The sequence below is a fragment of the Nerophis ophidion genome, linkage group LG07 (assembly GCF_033978795.1).
Source record: "Nerophis ophidion isolate RoL-2023_Sa linkage group LG07, RoL_Noph_v1.0, whole genome shotgun sequence".
Classification (NCBI taxonomy): domain Eukaryota; kingdom Metazoa; phylum Chordata; class Actinopteri; order Syngnathiformes; family Syngnathidae; genus Nerophis; species Nerophis ophidion.
The window spans coordinates 61,721,143-61,743,534 of NC_084617.1; the positions used below are offsets into that span (position 1 = coordinate 61,721,143).

Sequence of the window (22,392 nt, forward strand, 5' to 3'; positions counted from 1 at the left end):
TGTTGGTTTATCTTTTAAAAAATAATATATAAGTGCACTGTAATATATAAAATGTATTGTAACCCTCCATGGTACTGTATACAAAGTAACTTGTCAGGCTTACCTGGGATGTTTTCCTCGGAGGCTAAAAGTATTGCAAACAAATGTATCATAGCAAACTTAGTCTTAGCTCTAAAGCCAGGATTCATTCTTAAAGTCAACTGCTTTTACAGCACAACATTAATGCATGTCTACAAAGGAGTATAAAGACAACATTGAAAATAAATCATATATAATGACAAAAGTAGTAATGACCTAATATTAGGACGGGGAAGTATGACTTGTATATATTGCTAATATGTGGAAAAAATTCAATATAAGAATTTGCCCGCTTTAAGTATAAAGTTTCACAAACAATGAAACAGTCAATAACACTTGCCTAGTTTTTCTCCATGTATTGCAGCTTTTGCCCACAGTCCAAACACATGCATGCTAGGTAAATTGGAGACACTAAATTGTCCATTGGTGTAGGGATGGGTACTGTTCACATTAGAGTTGATACTCTACCAATTATCGGTACCTTAGACTCGATGCCTGTACCTAACTGTTCCAATTGTCTGTACTTTTGTGGCTGTACATATTCAATGTTTTTGTTAATAATACAATTTCATTTTTTTAACAGTGAGTTGACAATAACTGTGCTGTCCAGTTGTTATATGGTGACCCCTTAGACTTCTGAATCTCATTGGCACATATTATATAGTAGACCTTGCGTGCAGTTGCAATTTCAAAACATTACATGGCAGTAGTGTATAGCCTACAGTGTGTTGACTAGCTAGAAAGTCATCTTTGCCATTAACTTGATATTCTTATGTTCATACTTGCCAACTGGGAGACTCACGAAATTCATCGCCTCTCCCGAAAATCTCCCGAAATTCAGCGGAGCTGGAGGACACGCCCCCTCCAGCTCCATGCGGACCTGAGTGGGGACAGCCTGTTTTCACGTCCGCTTTCCCACTATATAAAGAGCTTGCCTGCCCAATCACGTTACAACATCTACGTATTTTAATAATAAACTGCACACACAAGGAGACGAAGCAGAAGAACGAGGAAGTTACAGCCATGGCGACGCCGTCTGTAATAGAGTGATTCTATGTTGTCTGTTGCCGTCTCAAATAGTGAAAGGTAAGTGTTTTGCTTTTTTTTTGGTAACCAGCAAGCACAGTACAGTTAGTAGAACAACTGTGTTTTTATCACTGTTCATTTGATAGGTGCCGTCTGAAATTCAACTATTTTATTTATAAATGTAATAATAAAATAAATATATATAGCTAGAATTCACTGAAAGTCAAGTATATATATACACATATATATATATATATATATATATATATGTATATATGAAATATATATGAAGTATATACTCGAGTTGGTGAATTGTAGACATAAATATAATCCTCCGCTCTCAACCACGCCCCCGGCCACGCCCCAACCACGCGTCCGCTCCACCCCTGACCACGCCCCCCAACCCTCACCTTCTGAAATCGGAGGTTTCAAGGTTGGCAAGTATGCTTGTGTGTTAATACTGTAAATATTGTACTTAATAAAATCACATGTTTGATTGTAAGGTGCATTTTAGTTGTGGTTTTCATTACCAAATTTGGAGGTGTTAAAAATCACCATGAAAAATCGTTAATCAGTAGCATATCCAATATAAATTAGCATCGAGCTAGCACGTTTTGATTAGTGGAGCTTACTGTACGTTCAAGTACTTTGTATTATGCATAATTGCTTTGTTGACATAGAAAATTACAACAACAAAAGGCAGTCCGACTGAGTCCCTTCTGAGTGCTGCTTGAGTGCTTGTTTGCCCACCAAGTCTGCAACCGGACAGGACGTCACGTGCAATAAAGGTATTAAATACGGCACCGTTTGATTTTATGTGAATTGATACCGAGTAGAATTCTGAATTCAGTCGGTGATGATAAAAGCACAGATTGGTACCCATCCCCACACAGGTGTGAACGTGAGTGTGAATTGCTGTTTGTCTATATCATGGGTGTCAAACTCTGGCCCGCGGGCCAAATTTGGCCCGCTGTGTAATTTCATTTGGCCCTTGAGGCAATGATAAATTAACATTAGAGCTGGCCCGCCGGTATTATACAGTGGCGGTGCCGCTGTATCACCGCATTCAACGCTAATTCTCATACTTGCCAACCCTCCCGATCTTTCCAGGAGAATCACGAATTTCAGTGCCACCCCACCCAAAAATCTCCCGGGGCAACCATTCTCCCGAATTTCCACCCGGACAAGAATATTAAAGGTACTGCTTTTAGCATCCTCTACAACCTGTCCTCACGTCCGCTTTTCCTCCATACAAACAGTGTGCCGGCCCAGTCACGTAATATATGCGGCTTCTACACACACACAAGTGAATGCAACGCATACTTGGTCAACAGCCATACAAGTTACACTGAGAATGGCCGTACAAACAACTTTAACACTGTTACACCACACTGTGAACCCACACCAAACAAGAATGACAAACACATTTCGGGAGAACATCCGCACCGTAACACAACAGAACAAATACCCAGAGCCCCTTGCAGCACTAACTCTAACGGGACGCTACAATATACACCCTCGCTACCAAGAAAACTCGATTTTGTATGTCACTATAAAGTTATATAAGCCTTGCTTGTTCAATATTCTATGCAAAACTTGTTTGGGTCCCTATTAAAAGGTTAAGTTGTTCAACTTTGGCCCGCGGCTTTGTTCAGTTTAGAATTTTGGCCCACTCTGTATTTGAGTTTGACACCCCTGGTCTATATGATATCAGCTGGGATAAACTCCAGCTCACCCTTGACCTGGAATAGGATCCATCCATCCATCCATCCATTTTCTACCGCTTATTCCCTTTCGGGGTCGCGGGGGGCGCTGGCGCCTATCTCAGCTACAATCGGGCAGAAGGCGGGGTACACCCTGGACATGGTGGAAAAAAAAAGGAATTATATTTGGCCAGCCTCTGCAACTGCTCAACTGCTATATTATTGATTTTGAAAACATAAAAACTGCTTGTTGTGCTTTGGCCATAATACTTGTTTGTAGACATCACGCCTACAATTACTAGTGTTCCGTCAGTAATACTCTGATTTGTTGCAAAGCACATCTCTTAGCTCAACTATTGTCAGGTTTGCACATAAATAAAATAAAGAAAACTGCTGGGAGAATTTTGTGTTTTTTATTGTAGTGGTATTTGTCTGAGTGGATAGATCCTGTGGGGTCTTTAAGGAAGAAGACTTGAATGTGGTGTCTATACAGTGTGGCTGCCTGAGGGCCACAGGGTTGGATAGGTCCTATGTCACAGCATCCACATCCCATGCAGCTCTAATGACACAACAAATGCTGTAAAGGGGGATTAGGCGGGCTTACAAGGCCCCTCAAAGCACCTCCACTTTAGGCTTGCTCACCAAGCCTCATTATCTTGGAATCGTGTTTGTGTAGTGGGTTAGGTCATGCAGGCACTGAGAGGAAGGACTCCCCCCCCCCCACTTGCTATTCTTAGTACTCAAGTGCAACAGACCTACTTAGTTAGTTCAAACCACAAGTGTTGTGTACCTTTTTTTTCAATTGATACATTTTCGATCAAAAGAGATCTATGTGATTGTTTGAAGTTTGTCCAATGATATAGAATATAAGTCTTCTAATTCTTAAAGGCCTACTGAAACCCACTACTACCGACCACGCAGTCTGAAAGTTTATATATCAATGATGAAATATTAACATTGCAACACATGCCAATACGGCCGGTTTAGTTTACTAAATTGCAATTATAAATTTCCCGCGAAGTATCCCGTTGAAAACGTCGCACCAGTTGTAGCGGACATGTTCTTCCAGCCCGATCCAAGCTATAAGTAGTCTGCTTTATTCGCATAATTACACAGTATTCTGGACATCTGTGTTGCTGAATCTTTTGCAATCCGTTCAATTAATAATGGAGACGTCAAAGAAGAAAGATGTAGGTGGGAAGCGGTGTATTGCAGCTGCCTTTAGCGACACAAACACAGCCGGTGTTTCCTTGTTTATATTCCCGAAGGTGAAGCTTTATTATGGAACAGAGTGGGCAAGCGAACATGGTTCCCAACCACATGTCAACCGGCAGGTTTCGGTGAGAAAATGGTGGTAATAAGTCGGCTCTTACCGTATACATGAGCGGAGCTTGCGTCCTCCTGCAGCCGCGGACTCTCTTACCTCTTCCCACCCGTGGCCACACCCCTCTGACTTTCAGGTACCATATAATCTCACTAAAACACTAGTAACACAATAATCAGATAAGGGATTTTACTGAATTATCCTAGTAGATGTGTCTAATAACATTTGAATCGCTCTCACTGCCCTTGCCTTTTTTTTTTTTTTTTTCTTCTAGTCCTTCACTTTCACTATCATCCACAAATCTTTCATCCTCGCTCAAATTAATGGGGAAATAGTCACTTTCTCGGTCCGAATCGCTCTCGCTGCTGGTGGCCATGATTGTAAACATTGTGAGGATGTGAGGAGCTCCACAACCCGTGATGTCACACGCATACCGTCTGCTACTTCGGGTAAAGGCAAGGCTTTTTTATGAGCACCAAAAGTTGCGAACTTTATCGTGGATGTTCTCTACTAAATCCTTTCAGCAAAAATATGGCAATATCGCGAAATGATCAAGTATGACACATAGAATGGACCTGCTATCCCCGTTTGAATAAGAAAATCTAATTTCAGTAGGCTTTTAATGTGATGATAACAATAATGTGGCGTTGTTTTTACAAAATACACAAACCTAAAAACGTTTAAGTTTGAGCATCATTTGTCAATGTTTTTTTTAAAAGGTTTAAGTTAACATAGCTGTATACATTTTATATAAAAAATATATGGAGAGAGTAGAGATGCCGATATTTGCCTTTTTTAACTGATCTCTACTACGGCTGTGACCCGGTCTTTACATGTAGTCATGTGAAAGATTCCTTCAAAAGGGATGCACGCTCTGGGAGTGAAGTGAAGTGAGTTATATTTATATAGTGCTTTTCTCTCTAGTGACTCAAAGCGCTTTTACGTAGTGAAACCCAATATGTAAAGTTACATTTTTTTAAACCAGTGTGGGTGGCACTGGGAGAAGGTGGGTAAAGTGCCCTGCCCAAGGACCCATTGGCAGTGACTAGGATGGCGGAAGCGGGGATCGAACCAGGAACCCTCAAGTTGCTGGCACGGCCACTCTACCCAACCGAGCTACTCCCCCCGACATCTTTTCATATTCTTTGTTATACAAATGCAGGCGTTGCATGGAATCCGGGAGGGTGCATGTCTTGCTAGAACACTGGCTTGAAATTGAGATTTGGCCGCAAAGAACACATTTTCTATCCACAGTCCATAGGTTAGATGTGGCGGAAAAATACACTTTTTCCAAGTAGTAGTATCACTGGAGGACCAGGGGCAAGAGAATGGCTAAGTATACCTCACACATCGAGCAGGACAACACAAGAAGCTAACCACTAAACTACTAACGCTTTAATGTAGAGTAGGGGTGATCGATACAGATGTCGACACTACCGATGCCTAGTATACAGGTGGACCTGTTTATGCCAGCAATTAGATTCACTAAATGAAACTGATATATGACATAGGCTCATAATGTGCAACTCAAGATATTTCAAGACATCTCTTATACACTATATTGCCAAAATTATTTGGCCACCCATCCAAATGATCAGAATCGGGTGTCCTAATCACTTGGCCCGGCCACAGCTGTGTAAAATCAAGCTTTTAAGCATGGAGACTGTTTCTACAAACATTTGTGAAAGAATGGGCTGCTCTTAGGAGCTCGGTAATTTCCAGTGTGGAACTGTCATAGGATGCCACCTGTGGAACATAGCCTGTCGTGAAATTTCCTCGCTCCTAAATATTCCAAAGTCAACTGTCGGTTTTGTTATAAGAAAATGCAAGAGTTTGGGAACAACAGGACTGCATTGTGTCAAGTGTGAAATTTGGTGGAGTTGTTTCACTTATTTCCAGTGAAAGGAACTTTGAATGAATACTCCAGGATATCAGTTTGGAGCGGGCCCCTTTTCCAACATGACTGTGCACCAGTGCACAAAGCAAAGTCCAATAAGACAAGGATGACAGTCTGGTGTGGATGAACTTGACTGGCCTGCACAGAGTCCTGACCTGAACACAGTGGAAAACCTTTGGGATGAATTAGAACGGAGACTGAGAGCCAGGCCTTCCCTCACCAGTGCTCTTTTGAAAGAATAGTCGACAATTCTTACAAACACACTCCGCGACCTTGTGGACAGCCTGCCCAGAAGAGTTGAAGCTGTAATAACTGCAAAAGGTGGACGAACATCATCTTGAACCCTATGGGTTAGGAATGGGATGGCACTTCGAGTTCATATGTAAATAAAGGCAGGTGGCCAAATACTTTTGGCAATATAGTGTTGTGAGCTTGCCCTCTACTGCCACAAGAGCCTGGATCAGGGTTACAAGACTGTTTTATTTCCATTTCAAAGTGCTCATGCTTTGCTTTTCAGCCAAATTTTTTTCTGTGTCCGTTTCTCGCTCTCTCCCTCTCTCTCTCTCTCTCTCACTTCCACTCCAGCTCCAACAGCGTGTCTCAACCCGGCTACTGCTAATAAAGGCGATTAGATAACAAGAACCACCTGGGCCATCCACTCACCTGTCGCTGTCTTCGAGGCCGGTCCTGGCACACCCCCTTCCGCGGCAGGCCCGCAGGCCACGCCCCCCTCCACAAGTGTATTTTGTCAACGGTGAACAATTTCAGAATGAAAAGTCTGTTAAGGCTCATTGTCCTTCATTCAAATTGCGCATCATCTACGGCTTTCATCTCTTATGTGTTCGAGATGGAATGAGGGTGCCCAGCCTCATTTCATAAAGCAGGTTTCCTGGAGAAAACAAGTCCATTATTACTTTTAAATACTTTGATCACCGTTCTACTGCTCCAAAAATAATACTCATTCATTTTTGTGCTTGATCAAAACTTAAAAGAAACACATGCTTTCTTCCAAACGACGATATGTTGTCCCCTGCAGCTATCTTGGCTAACACTAACTGCTATGTGTGTAACTGAATTCAAAGATGATTTGGTTCAAATTTACCGGTCTGAAATTGCAGTTAACGAACATGCACCAGGTGATGGCGTTAAAAGTCATGTTTGATTGTCTCACGGCTGCTATCCAGACTGTTCTCCGTCTCTTTATCATCATCATATTCTGATATCCTTTGGCTTTGCTTTCAAGCTGGAAATGAGATACATTTAACCAAATCCCTTTCTTTTTCTTGAAGCAAGTTAATGATGTTGCACGTTCGTGCCATGTTTTTATTGATTGATTGATTGATACTTTTATTAGTAGATTGCACAGTTCAGTTCATATTCCGTACAATTGACCACTAAATGGTAACACCCCAATAAGTTTTTCAACTTGTTTAAGTCGGGGTCCACGTTAATCAATTCATGTTTTGAACTTAAAGAAAAAACTAAACTCAATCACAAATAAGCGATTCAGAATCCAGCAAGACCCACAATGCAATGTGTTTCCACATTAAGCCCTATTGTTTACAAACACGGGGAATGTGTATTTGGATACAGGAAGACTATGAGGGCAAAAACTCAAATGCCATCCATCCATTTTTCTGCCGCTTGTCACTTTTGGGGTCGAGGGGGATGCTAGATCCTATCTCAGCTGCATTCGGGCAGAAGGCGGCATACACCTTGGACAAGTCGCCACCTCATCGCAGGCCCAATACAGATAGACGGACAACATTCACACTCACATTCACACAGTGATTTACTGTAAATGGGAACCAATAGTAGTTTTTATCTTTTGTTTAGTTATTGTGCACCAGCCACTTTATTTTGTAAAAAAAAAAAAATCATGCAGCGTTCAACACCACATGTGATTCACTTGCTAAATTTAATAAGATCCATTCATCCATCATCTTCCGCTTATCCGAGGTTGGGTCGCGGGGGCAGCAGCCTAAGCAGGGAAGTTGGGCTTCCCTCTCCCCAGCCACTTCGTCTAGCTCTTCCCGGGGGATCCCGAGGCGTTCCCAGGCCAGCCGGGAGACATAGTCTTCCCAATGTGTCCTGGGTCTTCTGGACGTGCCTTAAACACCTCTCTAGGGAGGCACTCGGGTGGCATCCTGACCAGATGCCCGAACCACCTCATCTGGCTCCTCTCGATGTGGAGGAGCAGCGGCTCTACTTTGAGTTCCTCCCGGATGACAGAGCTTCTCACCCTATCGCTAAGGGAGAGAAAAAAAATAAGATAGGCTTTATAAAAATGTGTAATTGTGTTAATTTTAGTTACTTGCTGTACAACCTTTTCAGTTCTATAACTCAATGTTTTTCAACCTTTTCTGATCCAAGGCAAATTTTTTTCCCTGAAAAAATCCCGAGGCACAGCACCAGCAGAAAACAAACAATGAAACTGAGCAGCCGAGAATGAGAGTACAAAGTCGTTCTTGCAATTATTGGATATGAATTTAAACCATAACCAACCATGCATCACTATAGCGCTTGTCTCCAAGTAGGTGTACTGTCACGACCTGTCACATCAAATTGTGACTTTTACCGTGTGTCGTGTTTTAGTTCTTGTCTTGCGCTCTTATTTTGGTGTCGATTGTCATGTACGGATGTACTTTGTGGACGCCGTCTGCTCCATACGCTGTAAGTCTTTGCTGTTGTCCAGCATACTGTTTTTGTTTACTTTTCAGGCAGTTCAGTTTCAGCTTGGTTTTGCATCCCTAAGCTTCATTGCCTTTTGTTTATTTTTGGTTTAAGCATTAGATACCTTTTTACCCGCTGTCGTCTGCATAGTTATAGTGTCCGCCCTGAGATCGGTAGGTTCGGAGTTCAAACCCCGGCTGAGTCATACCAAAGACTATAAAAATGGGACCCATTACCTCCCTGGTTGGCACTCAGCATCAAGGGTTGGAATGGGGGGTTAAATCAACACAAATAATTCCCGGGCACGGCACCGCTGCTGCCCACTGCTCCCCTCACTTCCCAGGGGGTGAACAAGGGGATGGGTCAAATGCAGAGGACAAATTTCACCACACCTAGTGTGTGTGTGTGACAATCATTGGTACTTAAACTATATTGTGATCACGACCAACCATGTTCCCGACATCTACAAAGCAATTAGCTACCTGCTGCCACCCACTGATATGGAAGAGTATTACATAGTTACTCTGCCGAGCTCTTGACAGCACAGACAATAATTACTGGTTTGCAAAAAATATTTTTTTTAGGTGAAATGACATAATTTCCCATGACACACCAAACAATATCTCACGGTACACTAGTGTGCCGCGGCACAGTGGTAGAAAACCACTGCTATAACCTATTGATGGATATCAATCAATCAATCAATGTTTACTTATATAGCCCTAAATCACTAGTGTCTCAAAGGGCTGCACAAACCACTACGACATCCTCGGGCAAGGAAAACTCACACCCAGTGGACATCGGTGACAATAATGACCCAGTGGGACGTCGGTGACAATGATGACTATGAGAACATGATACTGTGATACTGATGATACTGATGACTATGAGAACATATGAGAACATGATACTGTGAAAGATCAATCCATAATGGATCCAACACAGTCGCGAGAGTCCAGTCCAAAGCGGATCCAACACAGCAGCGAGAGTCCCGTTCACAGCGGAGCCAGCAGGAAACCATCCCATGCGGAGGCTGATCAGCAGCGCAGAGATGTCCCCAGCCGATACACAGGCGAGCAGTACATGGCCACCGGATCGGACCGGACTCCCTCCACAAAGGAGAGTGGGACATAGAAGAAAAAGAAAAGAAACGGCAGATCAACTGGTCTAAAAAGGGAGTTTATTTAAAGGCTAGAGTATACAAATGAGTTTTAAGGTGGGACTTAAATGCTTCTACTGAGGTAGCATCTCGAACTGTTACCGGGAGGGCATTCCAGAGTACTGGAGCCCGAAATGAAAAAGCTCTACAGCCCGCAGACTTTTTTTGGGCTTTGGGGATCACTAATAAGCCGGAGTCCTTTGAACGCAGATTTCTTGCCGGGACATATGGTACAATACAATCGGCAAGATAGGATGGAGCTAGACCGTGTAGTATTTTATACGTAAGTAGTAAGACCTTAAAGTCACATCTTAAGTGCACAGGAAGCCAGTGCAGGTGAGCCAGTACAGGCGTAATGTGATCAAACTTTCTTGTTCTTGTCAAAAGTCTAGCAGCCGCATTTTGTACCAACTGTAATCTTTTAATGCTAGACATGGGGAGACCCGAAAATAATACGTTACAGTAGTCGAGGCGAGACGTAACAAACGCATGGATAATGATCTCAGCGTCTTTAGTGGACAGAATGGAGCGAATTTTAGCGATGTTGCGGAGATGAAAGAAGGCCGTTTTAGTAACGCTTTTAATGTGTGCCTCAAAGGAGAGAGTTGGGTCGAAGATAATACCCAGATTCTTTACCGTGTTGCCTTGTTTAATTGTTTGGTTGTCAAATGTTAGAGTTGTATTATTAAATAGAGTTCGGTGTCTAGCAGGACCGATAATCAGCATTTCCGTTTTTTTGGCGTTGAGTTGCAAAAAGTTAGCGGACATCCATTGTTTATTTTCTTTAAGACACGCCTCCAGCTGACTACAATCCGGCATGTTGGTCAGCTTTAGGGGCATAATAAGTTGTCCTTGCTATAGAGTTGTCCACTGCAAAAGGGCCTAACCTAAAAAAAATATATGAACATTTTCTGAAAAAAATTTATTATTATATAAATGTTATATGGGTCTCAGAAGGTTAAGTTCCATTTTAAAGCCATTTGAGAAGCAGTTTTCCCAGCTCACCCATAACAATATGTTATTCCATTTATTGTAAGCACCTTTTGTTAACAAATAAATACGTCTGTGCAGGTTTAACTCTATTTAAAGCCTGTGCTGACAAAAGAAAAGCAGGTTGCGTTATTACAGTTCTGATGAGAGTGAGACCTCCTACTGTGGTTGCCAGATTGGCAGATATCCCCCATGGAGAAGATGCACGTCTCAAGGCCACCGCCCACACCATGGTGACCACTACTGGATTTGATGTACATGCTCAATATTCTCTGAGGGTTCATCTCAGCCATGAGAGCTGCAGCCTTCTAGTGGTGATGTAACGTGTGGACACTCATGTCCAACGTGTTAATGGTTACTGTATTATTTCATAGTCCTTCAGTTTCTCATGTTCACAAGCCTGTATGCGGGGTAAAATACAAACCCCGTTTCCATATGAGTTGGGAAATTGTGTTAGATGTAAATATAAACGGAATACAATGATTTGCAAATAATGTTCAACCCATATTCAATTGAATGCACTACAAAGACAAGATATTTGATGTTCATACTCATAAACTTTATTTTTTTTTTGCAAATAATAATTAACTTAGAATTTCATGGCTGCAGCACGTGCCAAAGTAGTTGGGAAAGGGCATGTTCACCACTGTGTTACATCACCTTTCCTTTTAACAACACTCAATAAATGTTTGGGAACTGAGGAAACTAATTGTTGAAGCTTTGAAAGTGGAATTCTTTCCCATTCTTGTTTTATGTAGAGCTTAAGTCATTCAGCAGTCCGGGGTCTCCGCTGTCGTATTTTACACTTCATAATGCGCCACACATTTTCGATGGGAGCCTGGTCTGGACTGCAGGCGGGCCAGGAAAGTACCCACACTCTTTTTTTTTTACAAAACCACGCTGTTGTAACACGTGCTGAATGTGGCTTGGCATTGTCTTGCTGAAATAAGCAGGGGCGTCCATGAAAAAGGCGCCGCTTGGATGGCAGCATATGTTGTTCCAAAACCTGTATGTACCTTTCAGCATTAATGGTGCCTTCACAGATGTATAAGATACCCAGTGCCTTGGACACTAATGCACCCCCATACTATCACAGATGCTGGTTTTTGAACTTTTCATCTGGATGGTTCGTTTCCCGTTTGGTCCGGATGACACAATGTCGAATATTTCCAAAAACAATTTGAAATGTGGACTCGTCAGACCACAGAACACTTTTCCACTTTGCATCAGTCCATCTTAGTTGATCTCAGGCCCAGAAAAGCCGGCGGTGTTTCTGGATGTTGTTGATAAATGGCTTTCGCTTTGCATACTGGAGCTTTAACTTACACTTACAGATGTAGCGACAAACTGTATTTAGTGACAGTGGTTTTCTGAAGTGTTCCTGAGCCCATGTGGTGATATCCTTTAGAGATTGATGTCGGTTTTTGATACAGTGCCATCTGAGGGATCGAAGGTCATGGTCATTCAATGTTGGTTTCCGGCAATGCCGCTTACGTGGAGTGATTTCTCCAGATTTTCTGAACCTTTTGATGGTATTATGGACCGTAGTGTCAGGCTTGCCTATTACAGTTTGACTATGTTTTAGTTTTTTCCTCTGCATTTGTCTTTGTTTCCTCTGTGTGTGTAGTGTTTCCTGTCAGCGCTCTTATTTTGTTGGTTTCCTGTCTTTCTCCCTGAGCGCTGTGTTCCCCGTCAGCTGCGGCTGATTGGCACCTGGCCACACCTGGTTTTAATCAGTCAGCTCCTATTTAGACCTGTCTTCCCATCCAGTCAGTGCTGGATTATTGTATTGCATGTCGCACTTGTCATTGCTACCTGTCGTGTCAATGCTGCGTTGTGTTTGATAGCGTTTTTTAGCTTACTGTCTTTTGTTCCCTACTTCCAGTTTGTTTTCTTAGTACAAGTACGTCTTCTGTTTTCCTGCTAGATACCTGCTAGCTTCCACGCTAGGCTTTTTTTTTTGTTATCCGCCCACGTGCGCGCTTTTTGTTTGTACCCTTTGTTTGTTTTTGTCTTAGTGTTTTAAATTAAATCATGTTTTCCTATCCAATGCCTGCCTCCATCTCTGCATCTTGGGGTTCGACACAAACTAACTTTGACACGTAGATGTTGAAATGTCTAAATTTCTTGCAATTGCACTTTGAGAAACGTTGTTCTTCAACTGTTTGACTATTTGCTCACGCAGTTGTGGACAAAGGGGTGTACCTCGCTCCTTTCCTGTGAAAGACTGAGCATTTTTTTGGGAAGCTGTTTTTATACCCAATCATGGCACCCACCTGTTCCCAATTAGCCTGCACACCTGTGGGATGTTCCAAATAAGTGTTTGATGAGCATTCCTCAACTTTATAAGTATTTATTGCCACTTTTCCCAACTTCTTTGTCACGCATCAAATTCTAAAGTTAATGATTATTTGCAAAAGCAATAATGTTTATCAGTTTGAACATCAAATATGTTGTCTTTGTAGCATATTCAACTGAATATGGGTTGAAAATGATTTGCAAATCATTGTATTCTGTTTATATTTACATCTAACACAATTTCCCAACTCATATGGAAACGGGGTTTGTAATTCACCACACTGACAACAATAACGTTTAATGATATGGAGAGAGAGTTATTTGACAGCTACGGTCTGATTTATGTCTGGGAGAAAGAGGAGGGAGCACTCAGGAGAAGGGCGGAGAAAGCAACATGTTTTAATCTCAGCAAACAAAAGGTGTTGTATCGCTTGTTCTCCCTCTTTTGTCTACATGTACCTGAGAGGGTGAGAGGTGTTGGCTTTTTGCACGGCTTTTGTCCCGTGACCAGCAGAATGGCCTTCTTGGAAACCTGAGTGAGCAGGTGGAGGAGCCGTCACCAGCATCAGGTTCCATAGTACTTTCTCCATTAGTGTTTACGTTTTGTTGATTTCCAGAAAGAGACATGTACACCTCTTCTATCATCACTCACTCATCACTATCAGCATCATGGCTTTCTTTTCTTACTGTACATTAATGGATTTCGGTGTTGTTCATTACGTCACCATTTTTAACCTTGAATGTACGCTGAGAGACGCCGTGGCGGAGTTGGGAGAGTGGCCGTGCCAGCAACCTGAGGGTTCCTGGTTCAATCCCCACCTTCTACCAACCTTGTCATGTCTGTTTTGTCCTTGAGCAAGACACTTCACCCTTGCTCCTGATGGGTCGTGGTTAGGGTCTTGCATGGCAGCTCTCACCATCAGTGTGTGAATGGGTGAATGTGGAAATAGTGTCAAAGCGCTTTGAGTGTCAGGCTTGCCCCTGACAGTTTGGTTGTGTTTTAGTTTTTTCCGCTGTGTTTGTAGTATTTCCTGTCAGCGCCCTTGTTTTGTTTCCGTTTCCTGTTTGTCTCCTTGAGTGCTGTGTCCCCTCAGTTATGGCTGATTGGCACATGGCCACACCTGGTGTCAATCAGCCAGCTGGGATTTGAACCTGCCTTCCCATCCGGTCTGTGCTGGATTATTGTCATTTCTACTTGTCGATGTCAGTGTAGCTGTAAGCTATATTCTGTAGATGTTTGTAGCTTGCTGTATTTTTGTTCCTCGTCTTCCAGTTCCTGTTTTCCTGGCATTCTGTTCCCTGTTCCCAGTTCCTGGTTTGTGTTTTTTCATTTTTGAAGATTAAATCACGTTTTCCCGCACAATGCCTGCCACCTTCTCTACATCTTGGGGTGCGTCACCAACTCAACCTGACATTGAGTACCTTGAAGGTAGAAATGCGCTATACAAGTATAACCCATAGCCCGTCCATTCCTTTGTCTACCGTTTGTCCCTTTTGGGGTCGTGGGGGGCGCTGGAGCCTATCTCAGCTGCATTCGGGCGGAAGGGTGGGTACACCCCGGACAAGTCGCCACCTCATCGCAGGGCCAACACAGATAGACAACATTCACACTCACATTCATAACCCATCCATCCATCCATTTTCTACCGTTTGTCCCTTTTATGGTCGCGGGGGGTGCTGGAACCTATCTCAGCTGCATTCGGGCGGGAGGGGGGGATACACCCCGGACAAGTCGCCACCTCATCGCAGGGCCAACACAGATAGACAGACAACATTCACACACTAGGGCCAATTTAGTGTTGCCAATCAACCTATCCCCAGGTGCATGTCTTTGGAAGTGGGAGGAAACCGGAGTACCCGGAGGGAACCCACGCATTCACGGGGAGAACATGCAAACTCCATACGGAAAGATCCGGAGCCAGGGATTGAACTCGGGACCTTCGTATTGTGATGCACATGCACTAACCCCTCTACCACCGTAACCCATTAATCTAAAAATGTACAAGTATATTTTTAATCAAAGTTTGCTTATATAGCCCTCAATCACAAATGTCTAAAAGGGCTACACAAGCCACAATGACATCCTCGGCTCAGATCCAACATCAGGGCAAGAAAAAACTCAAACCAATGGGGAAAACGGTAAATCTTGGAAGGGACCGCAGAAAATTTTAATTTTCCTGAAGGAAGTCTCCTGACGGAATGAATAAAGTACTATCTAATCTATCTAAAGATGTGGGGACCCTTCCTTGGGTGACCGGTGCTATAGATGCTGAGTGGACACAGTTAATAACGTGATAGGCCAGTTCATAGTGAGGCCAGCTTGCATGGAGACAAGTCCGTAGCGCAGAAACGTCACCAACTGATGCATGGATTAGTGGTCCATCCCGGGTCCCAAATTTGACCAGGTTTAAGTCCCATCTTAAAACTCATTTGTATACTCTAGCCTTTGAATAGACCCCCTTTTTAGACCAGTTGATCTGCCGCTTCTTTTCTTTTCTGCTCTGCCCCCCTCTCCCTCGTGGAGAAGGGGGGTGCACAGGTTCGGTGGAAGTGCTGGCTGTCCAGAGACGGGACCCGGGGTGGACCGCTCGCCTGTGCATCGGTTGGGGACATCTCTGCGCTGCTGACCTGTCTTCGCTCAGGATGGTCTCCTGCTGGCCCCACTTTGGACTGGATTCTCACTATTATGTTAAATCCACTATGGACTGGACTTCCACAATATTATGCTAGATCCACTCGACGTCCATTGCACCGGTCGCCCTGGAGGGGGGTGTTTTGGGCGGTCCTCTCCAAGATTTCTCATAGTCATCCCACTGGGTTGAGTTTGTCCTTGCCCTGATGTGGGATCTGAGCCGTGGATGTCATTGTGGCTTGTGCAGCCCTTTGAGACACTTGTGGTTTGGGGCTATATAAATAAACATTCATTGATTGATTGAGCTACCCTTCTCCGTGGCCACCTGATGGCCTCTCCACGCAGGAGAGGGGGGCAGAGCAGACAAGAGAGACGGCAGATCAACTGGTCTAAAAAGTGGCCAATTAATAGGCTCGGGTGTGTACATGAGTTTTAAGATGGGACTTAAATGCTTCTACTGAGGTAGCATCTCTAACTGTTACCAAGACGGTATTCCAAAGTACTGGACCCCGAATAGAAAACGCTCTATAGCCCTCAGACCTTTTTTGGGGCTCTAAGAATCACTAACAAGCTGGAGTTCTTAGAACAGGCATAATTGTATTGTAATGTTAAGTTTGGCTTTAGTTACATTCACACTTAAGATCATTCTGATTGATATTTTTTCATGCTCGTGTGATTTCGTTTTTAAATACGACCCAGATGTCTTTTGTATGCGTATCAGATGCAACTGGAGTCAGAACATTCGGGCCTCGTTCATCCATGCAGACTGGACACTGGCCGAGAGTTAGTGGGCGGCCGAGGGTGGAGTCGGCTCCCTTGGTTGCTTTGTTGGGTCTGCTCCTGTCTCTGGCCATGCCTCACCTACCCCAGCAGACGATGGCGTGGGCCACCGGAGTGTATATGTGTACTTATTTATTTTTGTATAAATGGCTGGTTGCATCAGCTCTGCTCTTTTATGTATTTTATGTTCTTTGATGTTTCCCTCTTATACACAATCTTTTTGTGTGCTATGGCTATGAGTTTTTTTTCCCTTGGCCTCAGTCTGGACCCCCTGTCCAGGGGTCCAGGTTTAGACTGATTTTTTTTTTCTCATAGCCCCGCAAAATTGCCAAGCATTAACCTGTTTCTCACGTATTTTGTAAGGGGCGCTGGAAGTGGGCAAACCCGTCAGCGATCCTGTTCTGTCTGCCTGTAATGTTTGTTAGCTCTTGAATGGGATTGTGCTGAAAACCTTAATTTTCCCTCGGGGATTAATAAAGTTTTTCTGATTCTGATTTGGACTCATTTAGATATTGACACCCTTTCGATTATATTTTTTCCGCAGTCTTATATTTAGGTTGAGGTAATTCCCTCGTCTTTTACGTCATTTTTCATGTTGCCTGTTTTTGTACTGCGGTTGTTGCTATAGTGAATGCTATGTTTCTTCTTCGATTTGTTTGGTCACGTTTTTTTCACAAAATTTTGAGCTTGAAGGATTAAGTGTCTGGATTGCTGGTGGGAAAAAATAGTTCAAGGGTGGAAGGCAGCTTTGGCGACGTGACCCCAAGATGCAGCAGAAAGTGAATGAAATAATATTTTAATACAACAAAAGAAAATGCACTCACAAGGAGGTAGGAATAGGAGTAGAAAAAAGGAACAAAAGAAGGCGAGTGCAAGTAATTAGGGCACAAGACACAGAACTTTTTTTGTTTAAAGCATTAGGCACAGCAAGGAGGTGCCTACCAATTGTCAATGAACCAACGCTGTCAGGGAAAAAGCGCCGGACTGACAGCACTAGGAAGTGAAAATACAAAATAAGAGCACAGGACAGTAACTAAAATGCCAAATGCGGGGAAAAAACAAATGTAAGTCCAAAACGGTCACACAGGGATCAAAACTGTTCAGTGTCTGATTTTTTAATTCTTTATGTGTGAGGTTTTTAACGGAATAAAAAAATAACTTTAGATTTAGAGATGTTCCAAATACGCGTAAATGCCGCTCTAGTTTACAGTGAATGCACACTGCCTTTTATTAAGAGTGAATGCAAGAGCTGTATAATAAGAGAGGAGCTGTGGGGCTTCACTTTGCTAAAACTGACTTGTAACTCTACCTTGAGGAGCGTCGCCGTGCAGGAGGGTGTTTGTACCTGTTGACAAGGCACACCTTTGTCACGATCACATGGTCAGTTCACCACTGTGGGAATGAGCGTGGCGATACAGTCAGGTAGCCTTCAGAGGATTCTTTAGAGTTAGAAGGAGCACAGAAATCCCAGGGAAGAAGTGTTCGCCTCATTAAAAGTACCATATTTTTCGGATTATAAATCACAGTTTTTTTCATAGTGCGACTTATACTCTGGAGCGATTTATGTGTGCAATTATTAACACATTACCGTACAATATTATATTATATTCAGAAAGGCTGGAACTGCAACCAGTGGCGGAGCTAGACTGTTATCCTTGGGGTGGCCAGGGGGTGGCCAAGGCTATTTCAGGGGGTCCACCACAATGAATTTTTTTCTTGACTTATCAATTGCAATCGGAGTGTCAAATGTTGAAATGTACATACTAAGCACACAGGAGATGAGATTTATGTATATATAATTTGCAGTTTATTAAAAATGCAGAAAATTTAAAACACAACTTGGCAACAAGTTTTCAAGAACTAATCATTAATAACAACAATTTTTTTTTAAAAAGATGGTGAAAATGCACCAACACATTCATAGTTCTCTCTCTCTCTCTCTCTCTCTTTCTCTCTCTCTGTCTCTCTCTCTCTCTCTCTCTCTCTTTCTCTCTCTCTGTCTCTCTCTCTCTCTCTCTCTCTCTGTCTCCCTCTCTCTCTCAGAAAAGGTTTAGAAAAGCATAATTCTTCGGTTATGGTGAGAAGCCGCAAAATGTTTCACAAAGTCATCCATGTTGAGGGCACGTGCCTCCTTGACTCAATACTGAGAGTTCCAAGGTGACTTAACCTGTCGTCAGCCATTGAGGTTCTGAGATGAGTTTTAATCAGTTTTAAAGCAGAGGAGCTTCTCTCACAGGAAGCAGTGTGGACTGGAGTAACAACAGCAATTTTGCAAAGTCTGAATATCTCATGGAAAACCTTTTTGTAAGGCTCAAGAAACACAATAAAATCAAGCAAAGTAGATGGTCTGTCTAATCCACTTTTCACTCTCCTGTCTAGAAGTCGCTTGGTCTGATGAACTTCATGTTTGAGGTCACTGAGGTCTGACTCAAAGGTCTGTGCAAAGGCAAACAGAGGCTCCTCATTTAAGAAAGTTGCACTCTTTGGGTTCAGGGACTGCACACCTTGATGCCGTGGCTCTCTGCTAGTAGAAAAAAAAAACTTCTATCTACAAAAGTTATTTTAAACAGTGACTCATTAGGACACCATCGTAAAACTTACTTTACTACGAGAAGGTTATCCTTCTTTTTCTTTGTAACTTCGTTGATCTCCGGCTCTCCGGTCACCAGCAACGATAACCGACTCCAGTTCAAATCTTCCTCTTCTTCAGTGGCGATTCTTCTTCTTCTCCCCTAATGAACGTGGCTCGCAACGCTTTGTGGTGCATAGCGCCAACTACTGTACAGGAGGGACTTAGCAGTCAATAGGCTTCACTGATTTAAAAATGCAACTGGCTCCTTCCGATGACACGTGCGGTGCCGCGATATGTCAATCATCTGGGGTGGCACCTGGGGGGTCCAATCAGATTTCAGGGGGGTCCAGTGCTACCCCGGCCTCCTTTCTAGCTCCGCCCCTGACTGCAACTGATGATGACTCTGATGTAAGCGACGCATTGTCTACCTTTTGGAGTTGTCAGAGTTGTTTAAAAGCGACATCGAGGAAGAAGATTTCATGGGATTTAGCGATTAGGAGTGACAGACTGTTTGCTAAACGTATAGCATGTTCTATATGTTATAGTTATTTGAATGACTCTTACCATAATATGTTAGGTTAACACACCAGGCACCTTCTCAGTTGGTTATTTATGTGTCATATAACGTACACTTATTCAGCCTGTTGTTCACTATTCTTTATTTATTTTAAATTACCTTTCAAATGTCTATTCTTGGTGTTGGGTTTTATCAAATACATTTCCCCAAAAAATGCGACTTGTACACTGGTGAGACTTATATATGTGTTTTTCCTTCTTTATTATGCATTTTCGTCCAATGCGACTCATACTCCGGAGCGATTTATAATCCGAAAAATACGGTAGGCATGTTCCGGTCAGGGTTTTTTGCTGTCGATTCTGATACGATCATCAATGATTGAGATCGGCTGCTACAAATACTGATACAGATCACATGTATTAACTGTACCTTAAAAAAAATTAAAAAAAATAAATATATATATATATATATATATATATATATATATATATATATATATACACACACACACATATATATATATATATATATATATATATATACACACACACACACATATATATATATGTATATATATACATATATATACACATATATATGTGTGTGTGTATATATGTATATTATATATATATATATATATATATATATTTTATATATATATATATATATATATTTTATATATATATATATATATGTATATGTATATATATATATATATATATATGTGTGTGTGTGTATATATATATACACACATATACAGTGGGGCAAAAAAGTATTTAGTCAGCCACCGATTGTGCAAGTTCTCCCACTTAAAATGATGACAGAGGTCTGTAATTTTCATCATAGGTACACTTCAACTGTGATAGACAGAATGAGAAAAAAAAATCCAGGAATGAATTTATTTGTAAATTATGGTGGAAAATAGGTATTTGGTCACTTCAAACAAGGAAGATCTCTGACTCTCACAGACCGGTAACTTCTTCTTTAAGAAGCTCTTCTGTCCTCAACTCGTTACTTGTATTAATGGTACTTGTTTGAACTGCATCAGACTGGGAAGAGTGAATCTACAATAGGCAAGTAGCTTGGTGTAAAAAAATCAACTGTGGGAGCAATTATCAGAAAATGGAAGACATACAAGACCACTGATAATCTCCTTCGATCTGGGGCTCCAAGCAAGATCTCATCCCGTGGGGTCAAAATGATCATGAGAATGGTGAGCAAAATTCCCAGAACCACACGGAGGGACCTGGTGAATGACCTGCAGAGAGCTGGGACCAATGTAACAAAGGTTACCATCAGTAACACACTACGCAGACAGGGAATCAAATCCTGCAGTACTAGACGTGTCCCCCTGCTTAAGCCAGTGCATGTCCAGGCCCGTCTGAAGTTTGCCAGAGAGCACATGGATGATACAGCAGAGGATTGGGAGAATGTCATGTGGTCAGATGAAACCAAAATAGAGAATTTTGGTATAAACTCAACTCGTCGCGTTTGGAGGATTAAGAATACTGAGCTTCCTCCGCCATGTGGCGGGGCTCTCCCTTAGAGATAGGGTGAGAAGCTCTGCCATCCGGGAGGAACTCAAAGTAAAGCCGCTGCTCCTTCACATCGAGAGGAGCCAGATGAGGTGGTTCGGGCATCTGGTCAGGATGCCACCCGAACACCTCCCTAGGGAGGTGTTTAGGGCATGTCCAACCGGTAGGAGGCCACGGAGAAGACCCAGGACACGTTGGGAAGACTATGTCTCTCGGCTGGCCTGGGAACGCCTCGGGATCCCCCGGGAAGAGCTAGACGAAGTGGCTGGGGAGAGGGAAGTCTGGGTTTCCCTGCTTAGGCTGTTGCCCCCGCGACCCGACCTCGGATAAGCGGAAGATGATGGATGGATGAATGGATGGATGGAATACTGAGTTGCTTCCCAAGAACACCATACCTACTGTGAAGCATGGGGGTGGAAACATCATGATTTGGGGCTGTTTTTCTGCTAAGGGGACAGGACGATTGAGCCGTGTTAAGGAAAGAATGAATGGGACCATGTATGGTGAGATTTTGAGCCAAAACCTTCCATCAATGAGTGCTTTGAATGGTTGACCAAATACTTATTTTCCAGCATAATTTACAAATAAATTATTGTGAATTCCTGGATTTTTTTTTCACATTCTGTCTCTCACAGTTGAAGTGTACCTATGATGAAAATTACAGACCTCTGTCATCATTTTAAGTAGGAGAATTCGCACAATCGGTGGCTGACTGAATACTTTTTTGCCCCACTTTATCCATCTATATATATATAAAGGGATTAAAGGCCTCACCTTTTGTCCTCCAAGTATTGCTGGGTATTGTGGCCAAACTGTTCAATTTTGGTTTCATCTGACCACAGAACTTTCCTCCAGAAGGTCTTATCTTGTTCCATGTGTTGTCAGATGAAACAATTATTGATGTGTTTGGCCACAAATTTATCTGAACTGCACCAATTTTGTCATGAGAAGTGGTCAAAAATTCAACCAGAGGCTTGTGGATGTCTACCAAAAGTGCCTTATTGCAGTGAAACTTGCCAAGGGACATGTAACCAAAAATGAACATTGCTGTATGTATACTTTTGACCCAGCAGACTTGGTCACATTTTCAGTAGACCCATAATGAATTCATAAAATAACCAAACTTCATGAATGTTTTTTGTGACCAACAAGTATGTGCTCCAATCACTCTATCACAAAAAAAAATAAGAGTTGTAGAAATGATTGGA

The 22,392-nt window shown here is 42.6% G+C and overlaps 1 protein-coding gene across 2 annotated transcripts in view; it reads left to right on the top strand.

The window, feature by feature from the left end:
• The window catches only part of mfsd3 (major facilitator superfamily domain containing 3), a 64,521-nt gene extending 62,915 nt beyond the window's left edge, over window positions 1–1,606 (top strand). For both annotated transcript variants that reach the window (XM_061906787.1, XM_061906786.1), the window contains exon 6: window positions 1–1,606. This exon is cut by the window's left edge and continues 1,274 nt beyond it. The gene's annotated coding sequence lies outside the window, so the exon portion shown is untranslated.
• The last annotated feature ends 20,786 nt before the right edge of the window (window positions 1,607–22,392 follow it).